The 24,703-nt window shown below is 36.7% G+C and overlaps 1 long non-coding RNA gene across 1 annotated transcript; it reads right to left on the bottom strand.

The window, feature by feature from the left end:
- Positions 1-1,480: 1,480 nt before the first annotated feature.
- Positions 1,481-10,677, bottom strand: LOC147844560 (uncharacterized). The gene is made up of 2 exons (XR_015492204.1): positions 10,552-10,677; positions 1,481-2,102 (listed from the first exon to the last, which is right to left on the bottom strand). It is a non-coding gene; the product is annotated as an uncharacterized LOC147844560 (long non-coding RNA).
- Positions 10,678-24,703: the final 14,026 nt, after the last annotated feature.

Consider the following 24,703-nt stretch of genomic DNA (forward strand, 5'->3'; position numbering starts at 1 on the left):
GAGGAGCCAGCAATAGAAGGAGCCAATAGAAAGATGAGCCAACAAAAGGAGGAGCCAGCAATAGAAGGAGCCAATAGAAAGCGGAGCCAACAAAAGGAGGAGCCAAGAATAGGAGGAGACAATAGAAAGAGGTGCTAACAAAAAGAGGAGCCAACAATAGGAGGAGCCAATAGAAGGAGGAGCCAACAATAGGAGGAGCCAACAAAAGGAGGAGCCAACAATAGGAGGAGCCAATAGAAGGAGGAGCCAACAATAGGAGGAGCCAATAGAAGGTGGAGCCAACAAAAAGAGGAGCCAACAATAGGAGGAGCCAACAAAAGGAGGAGCCAACAATAGGAGGAGCCAATAGAAGGAGGAGCCAACAATAGGAGGAGACAATAGAAGGAGGAGCCAACAAAAGGAGGAGCCATAAGAGGGAACTAATAAAAACAAGAGCCAATAAAAAGTGGAATACTTCTAATACTCTTCTAAAGAATTAGAGGAAATATATATATATATCTAAGATTTTTATTTTTTATTTTATTTGGACTAGAAATTAAACAGAGCAAAGTAAGGAAGGTGATTATTCAATTTGTCTAGCTGAATGCTGTGGGGCTCTCCAGAAAACTGTCAAACAGAGCTATTCAGCGGTCTTGTGAAACTCTTTTCATATTGCAATATTTATCACAGAAAAATTAAATATCACAACATCAGACTTTTCCAATATCTAGAGTCCTAAATGCAGCAGGTTAATCTCTCTCAGCCACCGTATGTTTGTGTCCATTGTCCAGTTTTACTTTCTCTTGTGATATTAAATAGTTTTGTTAAATATAAAAATTGATCTCTCCTCGTCTCTCCTTGCCCTGCTGGATATGACAGAACACCAGATATAAAAATAATAGAACTGAAAGGATTTACCTGCAGTCCAGCTGGAGAATGGCTCCCTGGAGGACAGTATGAGAGATCTCCTGATCCGACTGACCCACGGCCCGGACAGCTGCTGGTGCACGCTTTATTATCTCAGACTCCCTGAAGGCGAAGCTGTCAGGAGAATGACCTTCAGGCTCTTCCTCTGACCCCAGCCATCCTTCAAGCAGACCCATCACAGACTGTAAACTAAAGCCTACGGCCAGATCAGTGCAGAGTTGCAAGCCATATTAGTCCCTGAGCAGAAGTTGCTGAAGTCTGACCAGGTGCAAGAGCCTCCTTTTGTTAGCACCTCCTTCATTTGGTTATTCCTTCAATTGGCTCCTCCTATTGGCTCCTCCTTCTCTTGGCTTCTTATGTTGGCTCTTATATTGGCTCCTCCTTTTACTGGCTCCACCTTCTATTGGCTCCTCCTTTAATTAAACTCCTCCATTTATTGGCTCCTTCTATTGGCTCCTCCTATTGTTTTTTTTTTTTTGTTGGCTCTTATATTGGCTCCTCCTTTTATTGGCTCCACCTTCTATTGGCTCCTCCCTTTGTTAACTCCTCCATATTTTTCTCCTCCATCTATTGGCTTCTCCATCTATTGGCTCCTCCTTCTATTGGCTTCTTTTGTTGGCTCTTATATTGGCTCCTCCTTTTATTGGCTCCACCTTCTATTGGCTCCTCCCTTTGTTAACTCCTCCATATTTTTCTCCTCCATCTATTGGCTTCTCCATCTATTGGCTCCTCCTTCTATTGGCTTCTTTTGTTGGCTCTTATATTGGCTCCTCCTTTTACTGGCTCCACCTTCTATTGGCTCCTCCCTTTGTTAACTCCTCCATTTATTTTCTCCTCCATCTATTGGCTCCTCCATCTATAGGCTCCTTCTATCAGATTCTACTTTTGTTGGCTATTTCCTCTTTTGACTCCTTCTATTGGCTTCTCTTTTTTGGCTCTTCCTTCTCTTGACTTCTACTTCTCTGGTCTCTTCCTTCGATTAGCTCCTCCTTTTATTGACTCCTCCTATTGGCTCCTCGCTCTTTGGCTCTTTCCTCTATTGGCTCCTCCTTTTGTTGTTTTTTTTTTCTTTTGACTCCTATTGGCTCCTCCTGTTACTTACTCTTCTTTTTATTGGCTCCTCCTTTTGACATTTTCTTCTATTGGCTCCTCCTATTGACTCCTCCTTAATTTGTTCCTCCTCCTATTGGCTCCGCCTATTTTTAATTTGTATCTATTAGATTTTTTTTCTCGATTGGCTACAGAACAAACCACTATTCTGCACAATATCAAAGAAACTGCTGAAACAGTATGTTCTGTGAGCACTACACTCTGGTATAAAGACAAGTTACATTTTGTGAATGTTTGCAGCACTTCTCCTGATTATTTGGCTGTTTATAAGGAATGCATTGCCGTTCTCCTCATTTGTAAGTCACTTCGGATAAATAAATAAAAGTGTGATTTTTAACGGTCTACATCAGCAAAAGCTCCACCTGAGTGTGTGTGTGTGTGTGTATGTGTGTGTGTGTGTGTGTGTGTGTGTGTGTGTGTGTGTGTGTGTGTGTGTGTGTGTGTGTGTGTGTGTGTGTGTGCTCAGCTGATCTGCCAGCTGTGGGGAACCAATGGCAAGCAGTTTTATGCAACATGTAAAGTGAGAGTTGACAAAGATGTGGACAAAACACATCAGGGCAGGCTGATGATAAAAGCTTTTAATGCTGCATCTCGAGAATTTTAAGTTCTATGAAGGGTTTTAAATGTTATAAGTTCCAGTGAAGGTGCAAAAAAGTTTTTAAAAAATGTAAATAAATTAAAATAAATTATTAAACAGTATGCTGGCATAAATAAACAAGCAAGCCAAAAATACACAAACAATCTAAACAAACCAAACAAGCAAACATAAATACATGCAAAAAATAAACAATGACAATGAATAAAAACGAATAACAAACAAACAAATAAATGAACTGCATTAATACATAAAAAATACATGCATAAATTAATAAACAAACTGCATGAGTACATGAATACATGCATACATTTATAAACAAACTGCATAAATAAGTACATGCATAAATTAATAAACAAACTGCATTAATACATGAACACATGCATACATTATTAAAGAAACTGCATTGATACATAAATACATGCATAAATTAATAAACTGTATATGCATGCATAAACAAGCAAGCATGCATGCAAACAAAAATATACAAAAAAAACAAAATATAGTTGAGCAAACAAATAATTAAACTGCATTAATGCATAAATTATTTAACAGTATATGTATGAATAAATAAACAAGCAAGCAAGAAAACAAAAAAATAAACAAACAGACAAATAAGCAAAAATATAAATAAACTGCTTTAATACATGCATAAATAAATACAGTATATGGAAAAAACAAGAAAGCAAACAAAAATAAATAAAATAAACAAAAACACAAATAAACAAACTGCACACAACTAAATAGACTGGTTTAATACATAAATAAACAAATGCATAAATTAATAAACTGCATTTATAGATAATTACATGCATAAATTAATAAATAAACTGCTTTAATACGTACATAAATATATGCATTAATATATGTAGTTTGTTGATTAATTTATGCACGTATTTATTTATGCATTAAAGCGGTTTATTTATTAATTTATGCATGTAGCTATCTATTATTGCAGTTAAATAATTAATTTCTGCATGTATTTATCTATTGTTGCAGTTTATTTATTAATTTATGCATGTATTTATCTATTAATGCAGTTTTTTATTATTATATGCATGTATTTATGTACGTATTAATGCAGTTTATTCATTAATTTATGCATGCATTTATTTACATTTTAATGCAGTTTATTTATTTATGCAAGTATTTAGTTATGTATTAAAGCAGTTTATTTATTAATTTACGCATGTATTTATCTATTAATGCAGGTTATTTGTTCGTTTATGCATGCATTTATACATGTAATATTGAAGTTTGTTAATTAATTTATGCATGTATAAATGCATGCCTAAATTACTAAACTGCTTCAATACATAAATACATGCATAAATTAATAAATAAACTGCTTAAAAAGAAATACATGCGTTAATTAATTAATAAACTACATTTTGCATAAATGCATGTATAAAACAATAAACAAACTTCTTAAAAAAAAACTCTTTAAAAATATATATAAATAATGTTTGTGTAGAGTAAGTTAATGCATTGTTTTATTTATTTTTGCATTTTTTTGCATTTATTTTTTTTGTATTTGTATATTTATTTGTGTATTAATTAATTTTAAGGTTTTTAATTAATTTATTTATTTTTGCATAGGAATAAAAGTATATATATTAAATGCATTTAATGCATATTAAATGCATTTGCCATCAGACTCTACAATGTTGTATGGAAACAAATGTAAAATATTTGTGGCGCCTGTGAGCCTTTGCTTGTGTGGGTTCCTGTGCTGCCTTTGTTTATGATAAAGCCTGATCATTTGTGCAGTTTAAGTGCAGCTCTTTTGGACAGCACATTTATCACAGAGACTCAGAGATAAAGTCTAATATCCACAGCAGAACAGCAGATGCTACACAACATTTACCAGCGTTTATGGACAAACTGTCGGAGTGGAGATTTAGTGCTGATCCTGTGGTTATATTTCAATTAAAGTAAAATAACTGCAACAAAGCATGTAATTAACTGACAGTTTAATCTGACAGTTAAAAGATCAATCAAACAAACGATCAATCAAACAAACACAGGATCAAACAAACAAACAAACAAACGATCAATCAAACAAACAATCAAACAAACAAACGATCAATCAAACAAACAAACAATTAAACAAAAAAATTATCAATGAAACAAACAAACGATCAATCAAACCAAAAATCAAACAATCAATTAAATTGAACAATCGAAAAAAAAAATCAATTAATCAATCAATCAAACAAACAAACTATCAATCAATCAAATAATCAATTAAATTGAACAATCAAACAAACAATCAATCAATCAAACAAACAAATTATCAATCAAACAAACGATCAATCAAACAAAAACTAAAAAACAATCCGTAAAATAATCAAACGATTAATCAAATAAACAATCAATCATTCAAAAAAACAATTAAACAATCAATCCATCAATCAAACAAATGATCAATCAAACAAACAAAGAATCAATCGAAACAAACAAATCAAACAAACAAACGATCAATCAAACAATTAATCCAATCGATCAAACAAAAACAATCAGTAAAACAATTCAACGATTAATTAAAAAACAAATCAATCGATCAAACAAACAAACAAGCAATTCAAACAAACAATCAATAAAACAAATTGAACAAACAATTAAACAATTGAACAACAAACAAAAGACAAATCAATCAACCAAACAAAAACAATAAATCAATCAAAACCAAACAAACTATTTATCAATTAAACAAACAAACAAACAAACAAAAAACAATCAATCAATTAATCAATTATTCAATCAATCTAACAAACAAAATTAAACAATCAAGCTATTTTTTTTTTTTTTTACATTTTAATGATTCTGCAACGTGTATGAAAACCTGTGATATACCCGGGATCCATCACTGCTGTTCTGACTTATTTGTTAAAAATATAGCATTTTTTTAGCCAGTTTTGCTAAAGATTCACAAACTTTAAACCTTACAAATAAATGCTGTGTATGGACATTTTAATAATATGCACAGCTGCATCTGCAATAAATGTAGTGCTATTTTCTTTCACCACTCGAATGGGTTTGTAAGATGTTAGGAAGCTGTAAAGACAATCATTTTACAGGTTTATCACGTTTGTGTCGAAGATGCATGAAAATGTAAAGCGTCTGTCAGAGGAAATCAACACGTGTGCTGTGTTTAATTAAAAACACACAATCTCATGAATATTTATGAGATGCTTCATCGATTACTGAAGTCATTTAGCATGTCAACTCCACATTAACCAGTTTTGTCCAACAATTTAGAGCAGCAGATGTTAACATTGACTCCTGATGTGCAGCACAGATTAAAGCTGTGTTTGAGCTTTATACTTTTATATTAAAGTGTATTATTTTATTGCTCTATACTTATTGTTCTTCTACACTAAAGCTTTACGTATATTTTTGCAAATGTATTTTAGAATGAAAACACTCGTACTGACTAGTGTTTGGTGACTAGTGAATTTGGTAACAAACGAAACTGACATTTTTTATAGGTCGACTTTCCGGAAATATTTGAGCACGTTTTAAACACCGCTGATTGTCTGTTGTGTTCACATGCTCAACAGAAACAACTGCTATTGTTTGTGAAGTTGTGAAGGTCATTCTTTCGCCACTCTTCACCACTGTTTACCGAGTGCAAACACAGATACAGAATGACACTATCATTTTTTTAAAGCATTTCATGAAAAATTTTGTTAAATAAAAAATTTAAATAGCCACATTTAAATTTATATAAATAAAGAACATGCAATATGAAATAAATTATATTATTTTAATTTAATTTCTAAACTGAAATTAAATTTAAATTTAATATTTTTTTATTTCAAAATAGCTAAAATAAAATTCTAAACAAATTTAAAATGGTAAAAAAAAATAATACAATAAAAAATTAATTAAATTAAAAACAAAGAATAAGAAAATAAAAACAAAAAAATGTCAAAAAATTACATATAATTAAAATTAAAATAAATTAAATATATACATTTAAAATAAATTAAAAACATAAAAATTTAAACAAATACATTCAATTAATAAAAAAATAAAATTTAATAAAACATAACATTTTAATAAATGTAAAAATAATAAATAATAAATTATTAAACAATACAATACAACTAAAATAAAAAATAAATAAATAACACAAAAAAAATAAAATTTCAAAATTAAGTTTAATTAAAATTAAAGTAACATTTAAAATGTTAAAAATTCAACAAATATAATCAAAACAAAATCAAATAAAATTTGAAAAAGAAAAATTTAATAAAATAAAAATTAATAAAAATATTTATAAAAAATGTTCTTAAAACTAATGATAAAAATTACAATTTCAAAAATACAATTAAAATGAATGATTAAAAAAATGAAAACAAAATTAAAAAAGAAATAGTAAAAAAATACAATAAAAAAGTAGTATGATTGCAAATGTGTACATGGTTTTAAAATCAGTAAAAAACAATAATAATACTAACTCCAGTCCTCAGCTTGGCTCGGTCACACATTAATTGGTGGCTCCCTCAGTGTTCGTCCCTCTGAAGCAGAAATATCCAGAGAGCGTCTCCTCTGCGCTGTATTCCTCTGCTTGTTAGTGGTGTAAATTGTCTGGCTCGGCCTCGGGGGAGTTTTTGCAGGAAACAGGTGTTTATTTAACCCAAGTCTGCAAATTGGCTTTGAGGGAAGAAAATTTGAGCGCGCAGAAAAGAGAAACGCTGGAGAGAGCTGCAGGTACCGAGAGGAGGAATATTTGCTTTGACAGGCGAGTCGATTAAGCAAATGTCCTTATCAAACGGGTTTCTGCGCATATGCCAGTGTTCACAGATGCGCTGCCATGAAGGCACATTTACATCAGATTTGGCCACCGTGGGTTAGAGGAGTCACCAAATGCATAATCGCCAGCTAATCGTGAATATGCTAATTGCTCTAGTGTGATTGGTTGACATGTTAATGCGCTGAACCTTTTATGCTAAATAAAATAAAATAATAATCAAATAGTAAAAACATAATTCAAATAAAAGAAAAAAATAAATAATAATAATTAATATAATTAAAATAATAATTAAACTAAAAATAACTAAAATAATAATAAAATATATATTTTTTAAAAGTAAAAAAAGTAAAAATACAATTAAAATAAAAATCTAAATAAAAAAACTATTAAAATGGATGGAATTAAATAAAATCTTAATTATACAAACAAAAAAGTAAAAAACATTGAAATAAAATAATATGAGAAAAAAATGTCAAATTAAATTAAATTAAACATTTAAAAACGTAATTAAAATTTAAAATAAATAAATATGATATTAAACAGATTTGGACACCGTGGGTTGGAGAAGACACCAAATACATAATCACCAGCGTATCATGAATATGCTAATTGCTCCAGTGTAATTGGTTGACATGTTAATGCGCTGAAGCCGTTATGCTAAATTACTGCTAACGTGAGGTGATTGTAAAGGTCTCTATTATTTGAGAGGCTTAACCCATTATTTTAATATTAAAGAAAATAAAAGATTAAATAGATTAAAATTTAAAAAACATTTAAAACAGAAATGTGAATGAAGTGTGATCCATTACATGCAAAAGTGTGATTTTGATAAAGCTTTCGGTTGCAGTGCTTCATTTAGCAGGATATATGAGGTATTTTGCAGTTTGAGTGTGTGGTTTTGTCTATTGTGTTAGGTATTTTGATAAAACCAGACTAGTTTAAAAATTGTGCATCAGCAATTGGAATAAACCTGTCATATTTTTTGCATTTCTGAATTAGTTTGAGCCCATTAGCAGATATTTCTCTGCATTAAGCTTTTTTTTCCAGCCCCGTCAAGTAGGATCAGGTTTCTACTTGGATTATAAGATCTGGACCCTGTTACTTCTGAAGATAAGCTGATTTGACAGTATGATCGCATGAGTTCACGCCGCACATCTGTGCTGTTTAATCAAGATTTATCAGACCAATTACACCTCAAATGCTCCAGCACTCGGCAGCTGTGAGTGTGCATGTGCGTGTGCGTGTGTGTGTGTGTGTGTGTGTGTGTGTGTGTGTGTGTGTGTAACCAGGTGTCAATCAGGAGCTGAAGATCCGTGTTCAGAGTTAAATGTTCTACTTCACGATTACCTGTGATGAGCACAACAGTGAATGCTCTATTTAGTGTAGGAAGGTAAAGATGGGAGGCATGAATCTCAGTGGTTAGCACTGTGGCCTCACAGCAAGAAGGTCACTGGTTCGAGTCTTGGCTTAACCAGTTGGTGTTTCTGTGTAAAGTTTGCATGTTCTCCCCGTGTTGGTGTGGGTTTCCTCCGGGTGCTCCAGTTTCCCCCACAGTCCAAACACATGGGCTTTAGGGGATTTGAAGAACTAAATTGGCCGTAGTGTGTGTGTGTGTGTGTTTCCCAGTACTGGGTTGTAGCTGGAAGGACATCCGCAGTGTAAAACATATGCTCATTATGCTGGATAAGTTGGCGGTTCATTTTGCTGTGGCGACCCCTGATTAATAAAGGACTAAGCTGGAGGAGAGAGAGAGAGAGAATGAGTAGATGGATGGATAGATGGATGGATGAACGAATGAATGAGTTATAATGAGAGTGATTGAGCAAGTGAAGTGAATGAATGAATGAATGAATGAATAAATAAATGAATGAATGAATGAATGAATGAATGAATGACAGTGAGATTGGATGGATGGATGAATGGATGGATGGATGGATGGATGGATGGATGGATGAACGAATGAATGAGTTATAATGAGAGGGATTGAGCAAATGAAGTGAATGAATGAATGAATGAATGAAGGAAGAAAGGAAGGAAGGAAGGAAGGAAGGAAGGAAGGAAGGAAGGAAGGAAGGAACGAATGAATGACAGTGAGATTGGATGGATGGATGGATGGATGGATGGATGGATGGATGGATGGATGGATGGATGGATGGATGAATTATAATGAGAGTGATTGAGCAAGTGAATGAATGAATGAATGACAGTGAGGATAGATGGATGGATGGATAAATGGATGGATGGATGGATGGATGGATGGATGGATGGATGGATGGATGGATGGATGGATGGATAGATGGGCCTGTGAGGCATTCCTCACTGGCCAGAGATTGAGTGGATGGATATTGGAGTGAACCATGTCCTGAACAGGGGTGACGCTACTTTGAGTTTTGCGGTTTAGGAATACAAAACTTTTCAACAATGAGAATGTCTGAATATCCCAAAATAAAACCAACTTTACCCATTGAATTTTCTAACTTTTTTTTTTTTTTACAAGTGAGGCTATAAAAATTGTGAATCTCTACATTATTATTAAGTTTTAAATGTTTTGCTATTCAAATGGCCAAATTCTGACTGAGGAAATCTGAACATGAAGGCCAGTTTGTAATTTAATAAAAAAAAAAATTCCGAATGATACATGATGTTATTATGAAGTTATGAAGTTATTAATCATGTTTCTTGATCCTTAATCTTTAAAAAAAAATTAGGTACATAAAAAAGTGTGGTTTTGATGACCATCCAACAGGCTAATCCAGCAAAAAAAAAAAAAAAAAAAAAAAACTGTGCCTAAAATGTCATTAAAATTGAGTATTTAAACCTCATAATTATATACAAAATAAGGTAAATACATACAAAGAAGGCGAATACCTGCAACTTTTTGAGAAAAAATGACCACCCCTTTCACCATTACTTTTTTTTATAGGCTAAGTGTGATGGAAAAAGACATATCACAATATTTGCAGCATCTCTGTTAAATGTTTCTTCGTCTACAAATCAAAAACTGACAATGAAATTTACATTTGTGACATTTAAACCACAGATTTAAAGTAACCTTCTTGGTAAATCAGTAAGGCTGACACTCTTGAAAAGCAGTATAGTCTTTCACCAAGCTGGCTACTGACCTGCATAACGCACGAAAGACAAACGCTATGAGTCTCTGCTCAAACGCAGAATTTACCTTCTCAAAATCTTGCTCAAGTCGCGCCTTCTTCACGGTTACTGCTCACCTTGGTCATCAGAGAGGTCTCCTCACACAGCAGGTATCTTTACCGCGTTCACCTGCAGTTTGCCGCACCTCCGCTTCACAGTTCATTCACAAATCATGTCAGCGTCAACGGGGTCACAGAGGACAACAGCCAATCACATTATTTTTCCAGTGTTGCGTAAACGCGATTGGCTATCATCTGCTCGAGTATATTTGCATGGCGTGATCTAACTGGCTGACACCTGTTTTAGGATTTAAAGTTCACTCAGAGTTCGCGAATCACTGACGCTGACATGAGAATAATAACTTTTTTAATTAATTTCATTAATCCGATTGCAGTTTTATTTCGTGTTTAAGGCTCCCATGTAGATCAGGTCAAACCACTTGATCTGCGCGGCTCGACCATAGATATGTACTCTAGATATCGCATGCACACTTGCGTCAACACTGCCGCCATATTTGTACAGTGCTCTCAGGACAAACAGCACGAGTCAAGACTAAAGCCAATGTGAAGATGCAGGACTTTAGCGCTGTGTACAGGTGCAGTAATGAGGAAACAAAGAAAACCAAGCACAGAGGCTGAACACTTCATAGGTAAGAGTCATATGCAGACTTGTGTGTCTTGAGAGCGCCTGAATCTCCTCTGTAATGGATGAGCTCTGCATCACAGGTAAACGGCTGATTATGGACAGATGGTTTTCACGGCACGCTCGAAAACGGCCATTTGCAACATGTTTGGGATGAATGTGCAGTAAATAGAGAACAGGAGCTATGAAGTCCATCCAGTGATTTCAGAAAATCGACAATAAAAATGCAGCTCGCAGGAAAACACTGGATGACGCTATGTTTTCAATGCATATATTTGCATTGAATCTCTCTGCACTTATTTCGAGCAAAACATTGCAGTTAAAATGATTAATATACAGTCCCTCCTGTATATTCTGTACCCCAATTTGTATTTGATGGAGAGCGTATTTCTAATCATAATAGTTTTAGTAACTCATTTTTAATAACTGATTTCATTCATGTTTGCCATGATGACAGTAAATAAGATATTCTTCAACATAAAATGGGCTTAAAACAATTAAAAACTGCTTTTATTCTTGCTGGAATAAAACAAATAAGACTTTTTTCCAGTAGAAAAAATATTATAGGAAATACTGTGAAAAATTCCTGAATCTGTTCAACATCATCTGGGAAATATTGGAGAAAGGAATAACTCTTTTGAAGTTTAATTCTTTTTGTTGAAGCATGTGAAATATTTTTGCTGTGTAAGAAAAACACAGAAAAAAATTATTCAGAGATAATTACTTGGATTTACTCAATTTTTTTTTACTTTAAGAGGTTATAAACAATTTATTTGTGTTGAATTTAAACACAAATTAAGTTTAACATTCTTAAACTTAATTTGTTTGTTTAAATTCAACACAAATAAATTGTTTGCAACATTTCTGCATGCAACACTTTTTTCAGTATACTTGCTGGTTCTAGTTAATAAAGCATTCAAAAATAAAATATTACTAATAATAATAATAAAACATTGGTCTGCAGGATCATCCACGTTTTTTTCCCCACCTAATGAAGTGCTGGCAAGAGTGCAATTCAGCTGGAGTTTAACTGCGCTGGACTTATTAAAAATGTATCCTGCGCCAGAAAGATTGAGCTCTCAATATGAGAGGCATTTTGCACTTCCAGTGTTCTGGTTTCAATCTTCAGTCGCAGATTGCTATTTACCGCGAGAGGATTACAGCGATTACACTTCAGATCCAGACTGCAATTTCCTTTTAAATAACCTGTGTTAAAATATAGATAGCTCTCATTCAGCCAAGCGTACTGTGACGCTCTTACATCACACACCACATCGAAAAATACCAGAGAACACTTCAGGATTTTCTATAGAACACACTGAAAAATGGCTTTTGTTGCACGTTTAGACTACATTTAAAATTAGTTGAAACAACACGATTCTTAAGCTTTTTGGTGGACAACTTTTTCATGTTTCATGTTCAAGTCACTTTTCTGACTTTTTCCAAAGTAGAGGTGTGAAAACACCCTGCTGAAACGAGGGGGTTTCATGGCCCTTTAAAGATTAAATGCACCCATACATACCTCTGGCTACATAATTCATGCTATCCAGAAATGAATACCGGGGTATGTTTTCACAATGAGCCTGTGTTGGTTTATAAATAGTTAGTAAGGTAGACGTTGAGGTCAGGTTTTGGGTAGGATTAGGGATGCATATCTTAATAATAGGCAGTATTTAATAGCATGAACGGTGGCCTAAAGTGTTACAGAAAAGTACTGCATATTTATTGGTGTTTTTATCACTGTAATGCTCCTCCGTCTAAAGCACAGAGGACTCTAGAATCTAGTAAAGCCTATCAATTAGATCCCTTCAGCATTATCCACCATCCAGATCTGGAGAGCTTCTGAATACAGTAAATCTGCACATCATGACATGTCTGTCAGGAGTTCAGCTCTTTGTGTCAACAGTGGAGTGGTGTCGGGGAAGCGTACAGTAACAGAGTCTCTTTGAGGGAATCGTGAGCGTCTGACTGCCTGAAACGCAGACAGAGGGAAGCTTTTAACCGTGTCAGTGTGACGATCTGCAGATTCACACAACATATGTCTGAGTCACGGCGCCGAAAATAACACTTTCCTCATGTTTGTGGGCGGATGAAGCTAGCACGGGTTTAGTGGTGCTGGTTCAGTTCCAGTGTTGAACTCTTGAACGAGACACTTAAAGTCAGCATGAAATTGAAGTTAAGATTGTCTTTTTCGTTCCACCTGCATCCACTTGAATGTACAATCCTGAAATGAGCAAATAAATATATATAGGGGTGCATGATTTCATTCTTTTGGAAGCGGTTGGATCCTTGGAGGATTGGCACTGCTAACAAAACGGCGGAAGACACATGCCCTGAAAGCCTCATCCTAAAGGACTGATAGCCCCGCCCTAAAGGACTGATAGCCCCGCCCTAAATGACTGATAGTCCCGCCCTAAATGACTGATAGTCCCGCCCTAAATTTTTGAAAGCCCCACCACAAAAGACTAATAGCATCACCCTAAATGACTGAAAGTCCCGCCCTAAAGGACTGATAGCCCGACTGTCTGATAGCCCCAACTTAAAAAAATAATTGTCCCTCCCTAAAAGACTGAAAGTCCCGCCCTAAAAGACTAATAACCCCACCCTAAAGACTTGATAGTCCCATGCTAAATGACTGATAGCCCTACTCTAATAGACAGATATCCCGCCCTAAATGACTGGTAACCCTACCCTAAAAGACTTAAAGCCCAGCCCTAAATTACTGATAGCTCCGCCCTAAATGAATGATAGCCTGGCTCTAATTGATCGATAGCCCCTCCTTAAAAGATTGATAGCCCCGTTCTAAAGTACTAATAGTTCTGTACTAAATGACTGATAGCCCCACCCTGAAGAAATGATAAGCCCACCCTAAATGACTGATAGCTCCACCCTAAAGTAATTATAGCCCCACTCTAAAGAACTAATAGCTCTACCTTAAATTTTTGACAGCCCCACCATAAATGACTAATAGCCCCACCCTAAAGGACTAATAGCTCCACTGTCTAATAGCCACACCCTAAAGGAATAATTGTCCCTCCCTAAATGATTGATAGCCCCGCCCTAAATGACTGAAAGTTCCGGACTAAAAAATAACACCCCCTAAAGAATTGATAGCCCCACCCTAAACTAATTTACAGATAGTCCCGCCCTAAAGGACTAATAGCCCCACTGTCTGATAGCCACACCCTATGATACTAATAGCCCCACCCTATATTACTCTAATTGATCGACAGCCCCTCCCTAAATGACTGATAGTCCCGCCCTGTAGAAATGATAGCCCTGCCCTAAATTACTGATAGCTTCATCCTAAAGGAATTATGGCCCACCCTGAATTTTTGATAGCCCCACCATAAGACTAATAGCCCCGCCCTAAATGACTGAAAGTCTCGCTCTAAAAGACTAATAGCCGCACACTAAAGGACTGATAGCCCCACTGTTTGATAGCCACACCCTAAAGGAATAATTGTCCCTCCCTAAATGATTGATAGCCATGCCTTAAATGACTGAAAGTCCTGCCCTAAAAGACTAATAAGCCCACTCTAAAGAACTGATAGCCCCGCCCTAAAGGACTGAAAGTCCTGCCCTAAAAGACTAATAACCCCACTCTAAAGAACTGATAGCCCCACCATAAACCACTCTAATTGACCGATAGCCCCGCCCTAAATGTATGATAGCCCTCTCTAATTGACCGATAGCCCCACCCTAAAAGACTAATAACCCCGCCCTAAATTACTGATATCCCTGTCCTAAGTGAATAATAGCCTGGCTCCAATTGATCGATAGCCCCTCCCTAAATGACTTATAACCCCACCCTGAAGAAATGATGGCCCCGTCCTAAATGACTGATAGCTCCACCCTAAAGGAATTAGATCCCCACCATAAATAACGAATAGCCCCGCCCTAATTTTCTGATAGTCCCACCATAAAAGGCTAATAGCTCCGCCCTAAAGAACTTGTTGCCCCACCCTAAAATAATATTTGTCTATCCCTAAATGACTGATAGCCCTAGCCTAAATGATTAAAAGTCCCGCCCTAAAAGACTGATAACCCTGCCCTAAAGGATGGATAGCCCCACCCTAAATGACTGATAGGCCCACTCTATTTGATCGATAGCCCTCACCTACACGATTGATAGCCCCACCCTAAAAGCATTCCATGTGACCAGAAGTGAAGAACAGTTGTTTTAGGGCTGGAGTGCAAGAATACAAAGAGCAAAACAAGTTGTTTATGTCAAGTTGTCATAACAAACAAAGTCATCTTTACATATAAAATGTCATAACTGAGCGAATAACACTTAATCACAGTTGTTGTAAGTGTTTATGTACAAAATCACATTCATCTGTCATGTCATGATTCGTTACTGCTTTGAGTGGTTTGACAGAAATGTAGGCTGTGTTTCTAATGAGTCTGTGTTGGAGCAAGCAGAACAGGGACAATGGGATTCATTCATTAAAAAAAAAAAAACAGCAGAAGAAATGTCTGTGTTAATCATTCGTCAAACCTTTCTCATGTAAATGAACGTGAACGCTCCAATTTACCTAAGAATGCTTGTTGGACTGATTTGCACAGAAATCCTGCTTGTGTTTCCTGAATGAGGCTCATTAGCAGAATTAATGTTGAATGTAAGCAAGAATACACTACATATTATATGAGCTCAGGATGTCAGATCGTACATGTTGAGTGTGTGGTTTGCAATGCAATGCTTTATTAATTCATTAGACGTATTTACTATATGGTAAGAGCTAGAATAAGGTAATGTTTAGAATTAGTTACTGTTTTAGGGTTTGTTACTGTAGTAAATTACTGTTAGCCCCACCCTAAAGGAACGACAGCCCTGTCCCTCAAGACTGATAGCCCCACCCTAAAAAGCCATGCCCTAAATTATTTATAGCCCCGCCCTAAATTAATGATGGCCCAACCCTAAAGGAATGATAGCACAGCCCTGAAGGAATGGTAGCCCCGCCCTAATTTAACAAAAGCCCTATCCTAAATTACTGATAGCCCCGCCCTAAAAGAGCCATGCTTTAAGTTACTGATAGTCCCACCCTAAATGGCTGATAGCCCCATCCTAAATGAACGATTGCCGTGTCCCTGAAGACTGATAGCCCCGCCCTAAAAGAGCCACGCTTTAAATTACTGATAGTCCCACCCTAAATGAATGATAACCCCACCCTAAATGAACGATAGCCCTGTGCCTAAAGACTGATAGCCCTGTCCTAAAGAGCCACCACTAAATTATTGATAGTCCTGCCCTAAATGGCTGACAGCCCACCCTAAATAACCCTATACTAATAACCCTGCCCTAAAAGAGTCACACCCTAAATGATTAATAGTCCCGCCCTAATTGACTGATAGTCCCAACCTTAATGGTTGATAGCCCTGCCCTAAATGAACGATAGCCCAGTGCCTAAAGACTGATAGCCCCGCCCTAAAAGAGCCATGCCCTATATCACTGATAGCCCCGCCCTAAATGGTTTATAGCCCCACCCTAAATGAATGATAGCCCTGTCCCTAAAGATTGATAGCCCTGCTCTTAAAGAGCCATGCCCTAAATCACTTTTAGCCCCGCCCTATAAGAGCCATGCCTAAATTATTGATAGCCCTGCCCTAAATGGTTGATAGCTCCACCCTAAATTAATCTTATGCTCACAAATGAATAATAGTCCCACGCTAAAAGAGTCAAATCCTAAATTATTGATAGCCCCGCCCTAAATGGCTGAAAGCCCTGCCCTAAAATAATTATATACCCGTAAATGAACAATAGACCCGCCCTAAAAGAGCCATATCCTAAATTATTGATCGTCCCGCCCTAAATGGCTGATAGCACCGCCCTAAAGTAATGATATGACCATAAATGAACAATAGCCCCTCCCCTAAAAGAGCCATATCCTAAATTATTGATAGTCCCGCCCTAAATGTCTGGTAGCCCCACCCTAAATTAATTATATACCCATAAATGAACAATAGCCCCGCCCTTAAAAGAGCCATATCCTAAATTATTGATAGCCCACCCTAAATGGCTGAAAACCCCACCCTAAATTAATGATATGCCCTTAAATGAACTATAGCCCCGCCCCTAAAAGAGCATATCCTAAATTATTGATAGCCCCACCCTTAATAGCTGAAAACCCCACCCTAAATTAATGATATGCCCATAAATGAACAATAGCTCCGCCCTACAAGAGCCTTATCCTAAATTGTTGATAGCCCTAAATGGCTGATAGCGGCGCGCTAAATTGATGATATGCCCATAAATGAATAATAGCTCCACCCTAAAACAGCCATATCCTAAATTATTGATAGCCCCGCCCTAAAAGAGCCATATCCTAAATTATTAATAGTCCCGCCCTAAATGGCTGATAGCCCCATTCCAAAGGAATGATAGCCCCGGCCCAAAAGATTAACAGCTCGGCCCTTTACATATTATAGTTACATGTAATTATGCAAAACATATATACAGTGTCCATCATATTTTAATAGTACATTTAGTCATTTAGCCGATGCTTTAGTAAATTGTAAATCTCTGGTAACCGCAGCTGCCATTTTTTTATCGTAAATGCATCGAGTTTTGTTGTTTTTTTACAGTGAACGATCAGAAATAACTCAAAGCAATGGCTCAGTTCTTAATAAACAATCAACACTAACAGTTATCATTGTTGACCGATCCAGAACTCCAGTAACATAAACATCATGGCGTTCGGATGCAGTAAAATCGATCATCATGACCCCTCAACAAATACCATTACCCGACTCGTCAATCACTACAGTAAAAGCGTCTGCGCTGTAGCCGAAACACTCTGATCTGCAGGTCAAATGAAGCTCCGGCAGGATTTTACGCGCAGTGATTGCTTGGATCATTCCTGCCGGATTACAGAAGTCATCCATCAGTACAGTAAAGCTGTCGGCGGGCAGACATCAATCCAGACGTCATCAGCCGTAGAGTCACAGTTCTGGAGTCATCCAAACCGTTCCCGCCGCTGACACTCAACTGCTGTCAGTGATTTATTGTGCTTTCAGGAATCTGATTCCCATAAACCTGCATGTGCTCCACAGCTGATGGGCTTATTCTTTATGCTCAAAAAACAAACAAAGAGACATCTGCTTCAAGCCTCTCAAGCTGAAGGAATTCAGTAACTTCATTTAACATTCAATGTAAACAGAAACACTTTATTTCAATGTGTCCTTGTTCACTGCAACAACACAAACATGCTTCCCTTTTACATAGTTTTACAGTAAACCATGGTTAATTTTGTAGTTAATTGGGTTTTACTCCAGATACCACAGTAAAACATGGTTAATTTTGTAGTTACTAGGGTTTTACAACAGATACCACAGTAAAACCATGGTTAATTTAGTAGTTACTAGGGTTTTACTACAGATACCACAGTAAAACATGGTTAATTTTGTAGTTACTAGGGTTTTACTACAGATACCACAGTAAAACATGGTTAATTTAGTAGTTACTAGGGTTTTACTACAGATACCACAGTAAAACATGGTTAATTTTGTAGTTACCAGGGTTTTACTACAGATACCACAGTAAAACATGGTTAATTTTGTAGTTACTAGGGTTTTACTATAGATACCACAGTAAAACCATGGTTAATTTAGTAGTTACTAGGGTTTTACTACAAATACCACAGTAAAACATGGTTAATTTTGTAGTTAATAGGGTTTTACTACAGATACCACAGTAAAACATGGTTAATTTTGTAGTTAATAGGGTTTTACTATAGATACCACAGTAAAACATGGTTAATTTAGTAGTTACTAGGGTTTTACTACAGATACCACAGTAAAACATGGTTAATTTTGTAGTTACCAGGGTTTTACTACAGATACCACAGTAAAACATGGTTAATTTTGTAGTTGCTAGGGTTTTACTACAGATACCACAGTAAAACATGGTTAATTTTGTAGTTACTAGGGTTTTACTATAGATACCACAGTAAAACCATGGTTAATTTAGTAGTTACTAGGGTTTTACTACAAATACCACAGTAAAACATGGTTAATTTTGTAGTTAATAGGGTTTTACTACAGATACCACAGTAAAACATGGTTAATTTTGTAGTTAATAGGGTTTTACTACAGATGCCACAGTAAAACATGGTTAATTTTGTAGTTACTAGGGTTTTACTTCAAACACCACAGTAAAACCATGGTTAATTTAGTAGTTAATAAGATTTTACTCCAGATACCACAGTAAAACCATGGTTAATTTTATAGTTACTAGGGTTTTACTTCAGATACCACAGTAAAACCATGGTAACTTTGTAGTTACTACGATTTTACTCCAGATACCACAGTAAAACCATGGTTAATTTTGTAGTTACTATGGTTTTACTTGAAACACTACAGTAAAACCATGGTTAATTTAGTAGTTAATGGGGTTTTACTTTAGATACCACAGTAAAACCTTGGTAACTTTGTAGTTACTACGGTTTTACTCCAGATAACACAGTAAAACCGTGGTTCATTTTGTAGTTACTAAGGCTTTACTTCAAATACCACAGTAAAACCATGAAACATTTTGTAAATACTAGGGTTTTTACCTCAAATACTACAGTAAAACCATGGTACACTTTGTAGTTTTTTTTGGTTTCACTTCAAAAGATGCAGTAAAACCGTGGTAAATATCGTAGCTACTATGATTTCACTTCAAATGATGTAGTAAAACCGTGGTAAACTTTGAAGCTACTATAGTTTTACTTCAATTTCCACAGTAAAACCATAGTTAATTGTGTAGATAATATGTTCATACTTCAAATAATGTTGTAAAACCATGGTTAATTTTGTAATTACCATGGTTTTACTTATAATGATATAGTAAAACCATGGTTCATTTTGTAGTTACTATAGTTTTACTTCAAATCACACCGTAAAATTGTGGTTAATTTTGATGGCTCTGTCTCCAGGGATATCTCCAGCATTTACAGCAGCACAGACTTCATGAATGAGCATATTGAGGACATCCGTCACATTTCAGAAACACACACACACACACACACACACACACACACACACACACACTTTCTCTCTGTCCAGCATTCAATAAGGTGTGTGACCCTGGGCTTCTCCTGCTGATGGGTAAGAGACTCTTTATCGCCGGTCTGAGAGAGAGACAATGTGAAAATAATGTTGTTACAGACCAACACAGCTCCCTAGAGCGAGCAGATGATGCTGTGGGTGGAGATTCACTACATAGAGAAGAATATATATATGTATTTTTATATGTTTACCCATACAAGTGTGACATTTAGGCACTGTTAGCTAACAATATGAGTGTGTGGATGTGTGTGGTAGTATTGCTCTTTTTTATTTGATTAAATATATTTTTCTTAAGGAATAAAGCAGAACACAATGCATCAGAAGCATTGGAGTTCAAATCATGTTGTTGCAACTTAGAGTTCTACTGATTATTGAGGAAGTACTTGTAATTTATTTTACTTTATTTTATTTGCGCCCACCTCTGCAAATCATTCATCGTCAAACTGTAATGTTTACCTCTAACATTTATACTCGCTGTTTGAAAAATGTACAATTATGTGATATATTGTTGTTTGCATTATCATTGTGTATCAGCTTGTATATTTTCAGTGCACTATTTCCTGTAATATTACTGTTGTGGTGGTTCAACAGTTGCTATGGTAACACAACAACTATAGTAATTAATTGTTCTGGTGATTCTACAGTTGCTATGGTAACACAACAGCTATAGTAATTAAGTTGTTGCTGTCATTCTACAGTTGCTATGGCAACAACAACTATAGTATTTTGTCTGTTGCTATGGTAACACAGCTATCGTAATTAATTGGCTGTGTTGATACTTCTGTTGCTATGGTAATTAATTGTGGACATTTTACTGTTGCTATGGTAACTCAACAACTCTAGTATTTAATTTGTTGTGGTGATTCTGCAGTTGCTATGGTAACAACAACTATAGTAATCCATCTGCTGTGGTGATTCTACAGTGGCTATGGTAACAACTGTAGTAATTAATCTGTTGTTGTGATTTTATAATTGCTAAGATAACAAAAACTACAGTAATCGATCTGTTTTGGTGATTCTACAGTCGCTATGGTAACACAACAACTATAGTAATTGATCTGTTTTGGTGATTCTACAGTTGCTATGGTAACACAACAACTATAGTAATTGATCTGTTGTGATGATTCTTCAGTTTCTATGGTAACAACAGCTATAGTAATCCATCTGTTGTGGTGATTCTACAGTGGCTATGGTAACAACTATAGTAATTAATCTGTTGTTGTGATTCTATAGTTGCTAAGGTAACAAAAAACTATAGTAATTTGTCTGTTGTGGTGATTCTACAGTTGCCATGGTAACAACAACTACAAAAATCGATCTGTTGTGGTGATTCTACAGTTGCTATGGTAACACAACAACTATAGTAATTGATCTGTTATGGCGCTTCTACAGTTGCTATGGTAACACTACAGATATAGTAGCTAATTGGTTGTGGTGATTCTACAGTTGCTATGGTAACAAGAACTATAGTAATTGATCTGTTGTGGTGATTCTACAGTTGCTATGGTAGCATCAACTATAGAAATTAAGCTCTTCTTGTGATTCTACAGTTGCTATGGTAACACTACAACTACTATAGTCAGTGGCGCCACTAAGGGGGAAAATCCCCCCCCCCCCCCCTCACTATCTTATGCCCCATCCCCCGGACCATTCACTTTCGTCCCCGAAACGCACACCCACCCCGCACATCCACCCTCCGCTGTTCACTTTTGTCCGCGACACCCAAGAGATGCTTTCATAGAGCCCGTAGCGGCCAGCGGTGCTCCTGACTATAGTAATATACACGAATGACCCAATACTGTAGTTTTCTACAACTATAGTTGAGCATATTTTACTATAGTTTACTCTAGTACACATCTAAGTATGTTACTGCATTTATTACAGTTTATCAGTTCACAGTATGCTGGAGCTGTCAGAGCTAAACCTAACCCTAATATATGCAGCACAGCACATTTGACTACAGAATGAGTCAAAAACACTTCAATTACTATAGTATTTCTTTGCTTCATGTAAAACCGCTCCGTGATGAGCCCTGTCATTAAAGCCAGTCCATCTTCATTCAGTGTCACGCAGAGCTTCATGTCATTAAATGAGTCTATAAATCAGCATCACCTTCACGCGCTCCTTCAAGGACGCGCAGACTACAGTCCTTTGATCTTATTTTTCACTTCTAATGAATGCCACAGTTTAATTAACAACTGACCACAGGGAAATGAGACCTATTGATCTGTTTACCAGGTACAACGTCGACTGGAATATCGAGCTGCGCAAGACTAAAGCAAACGGCCTTCATTTGATGTATTTCACAAATGAACATCTCCAACACACGCTCCGGCACAGGCTAAAAGTAGACTCGGCGAGCAGGTGTTTGTGCGTCATGCAGCTTAAAACATTTTCACATTCAGCACTTTCATGCAGTTCGAGAGTTCACCGGCATATGCTGAAAAATCTTGTTTTTATCCTTAACAGCTTTGTTGCGAACCCTAGCGCTCGGCCCACCTTTACAGGGCGAGAGGATCCAGCAGGAGGAGGAGGAGGAGGAGCAATCCCACTGTTTTCTGCAACTGTTTCTAAAGCTCATTAGAGGGTCATGGAGTCCTCATTTCTGCTTTATCCTGATGACGACTGATGTGACCTCACTGCAGGGTTCACACTGTTAACAATGATGGATGGATGAATGGATGGATAAATATAGATACTGTAGATGGTTGGATGGGTGGATGGATGGAGACTGTAGGTGGATGGATGGATGGATGAGTGGATGGATGGATACTGTAGATGGATGGATGGATACTATGGATGGATGGATTGATGGATGGATGGATAAATATAGATACTGTAGATGGATGGATGGATAGATGAGTGGATGGATGGATACTGTAGATGGATGGATGGATACTATGGATGGATGGATAAATATAGATACTGTAGATGGATTGATGGGTGGATGAGTGGATGGATGGATACTGTAGATGGATTGATGGATACTATGGATGGATGGATTGATGGATGGATGGATAAATATAGATAATGTAGATGGATGAATGGGTGGATGAGTGGATAGATGGATACTGTAGATGGATGGATGGATGGATGGATGGATGGATGGATGGATATATGGATAGGTGGATGGATGAGTGGATGGATGGATACTGTAGATGGATGGATGGATGAGTGGATGGATGGATTGATGGATGGATGGATAAATATAGATACTGTAGATGGATGAGTGGATTGATGAATACTATGGATGGATAAATGGGTGGATGGATGAGTGGATAGGTGGATACTGTAGATGGATGGATAGGTGGATGGATGGATGGATGGATGGATGGATGGATGGATAAATAAAAAGTGTATATGGATGGATGGATGAATAAATATATAGATACTGTAAATGGATGGATGGATGGGTGGATGGATAGACGGACTGATGTAGATATTGTAGATGGATGGAGGGATGAATAAATATATAGAAACTGTAAATTAATAAATAAACAGATGGATGGATGGATGAACGTATAGATAGATGGATGGATGGATGGATAGATAGATAGATAGATAGATAGATAGATAGATAGATAGATAGATAGATGGATGGATGGATGGATGGATGGATGGATGGATGGATGGATGGATGGATGGATGGATGGATGGATGGATGGATGGATGGATGGATAGATAGATAGATAGATAGATAGATAGATAGATAGATAGATAGATAGATAGATAGATAGATAGATCTCTCACTCTCTCTGTCTGTCTCAGTGTTTTCCTCCTGTGCGCTGACTCAGAGGCTCCTGCAGGATGGTCAGATGTCTCGTCTCTCATTAAGATGTTTTGGTCTCAGTTTCTCCTCCAGACCACACGGGGAGCCGCAGAGGGTTCAGGGTTCAGTGCAGATCTGCTGCTCTTCAGATCGGAGGCTGATTTACAGCTCCTGCCCTCAAACACGACAGGAACGCCTCTGAGTGCTGCACAGACCAGGGGGACCAGCACATAAATCAAAGACTCAGAGCGTTACACACACAAACACACACACACACACACACACACACACCAAGCAGACTTTCTCTCTCTCTGTTTCACACACACATACACACACTGCTTAACAAGCACAAACATACTATCTGGCATGCATATACACACTCACTGTCCAACATGTGCTCTTACACACTCATGCACAGAGAAACACACATGCACTCACACACACAAACACTGGATCAAACATGCAGATACACACACTCGCTCGCATATACACACACATGTACAAGCACGCACATAGACATAAACACACACACACATGCGCAGAGACAGACACACTCACTCACTCATACACACTTACCAGCATGCACATGCACACACACACATACACAGACACGCATAGATACGCACACATGCACAGTGACAGACACACACTCACCCACAGGCACGCACACACATAGACACTCACACATGCACAAAGACAGACACGCACTCACCCACAT

This window comes from Danio rerio, chromosome 5, assembly GCF_052040795.2.
Source record: "Danio rerio strain M-AB ecotype USA chromosome 5, GRCz13ab, whole genome shotgun sequence".
Taxonomy (NCBI): Eukaryota; Metazoa; Chordata; class Actinopteri; order Cypriniformes; family Danionidae; genus Danio; species Danio rerio.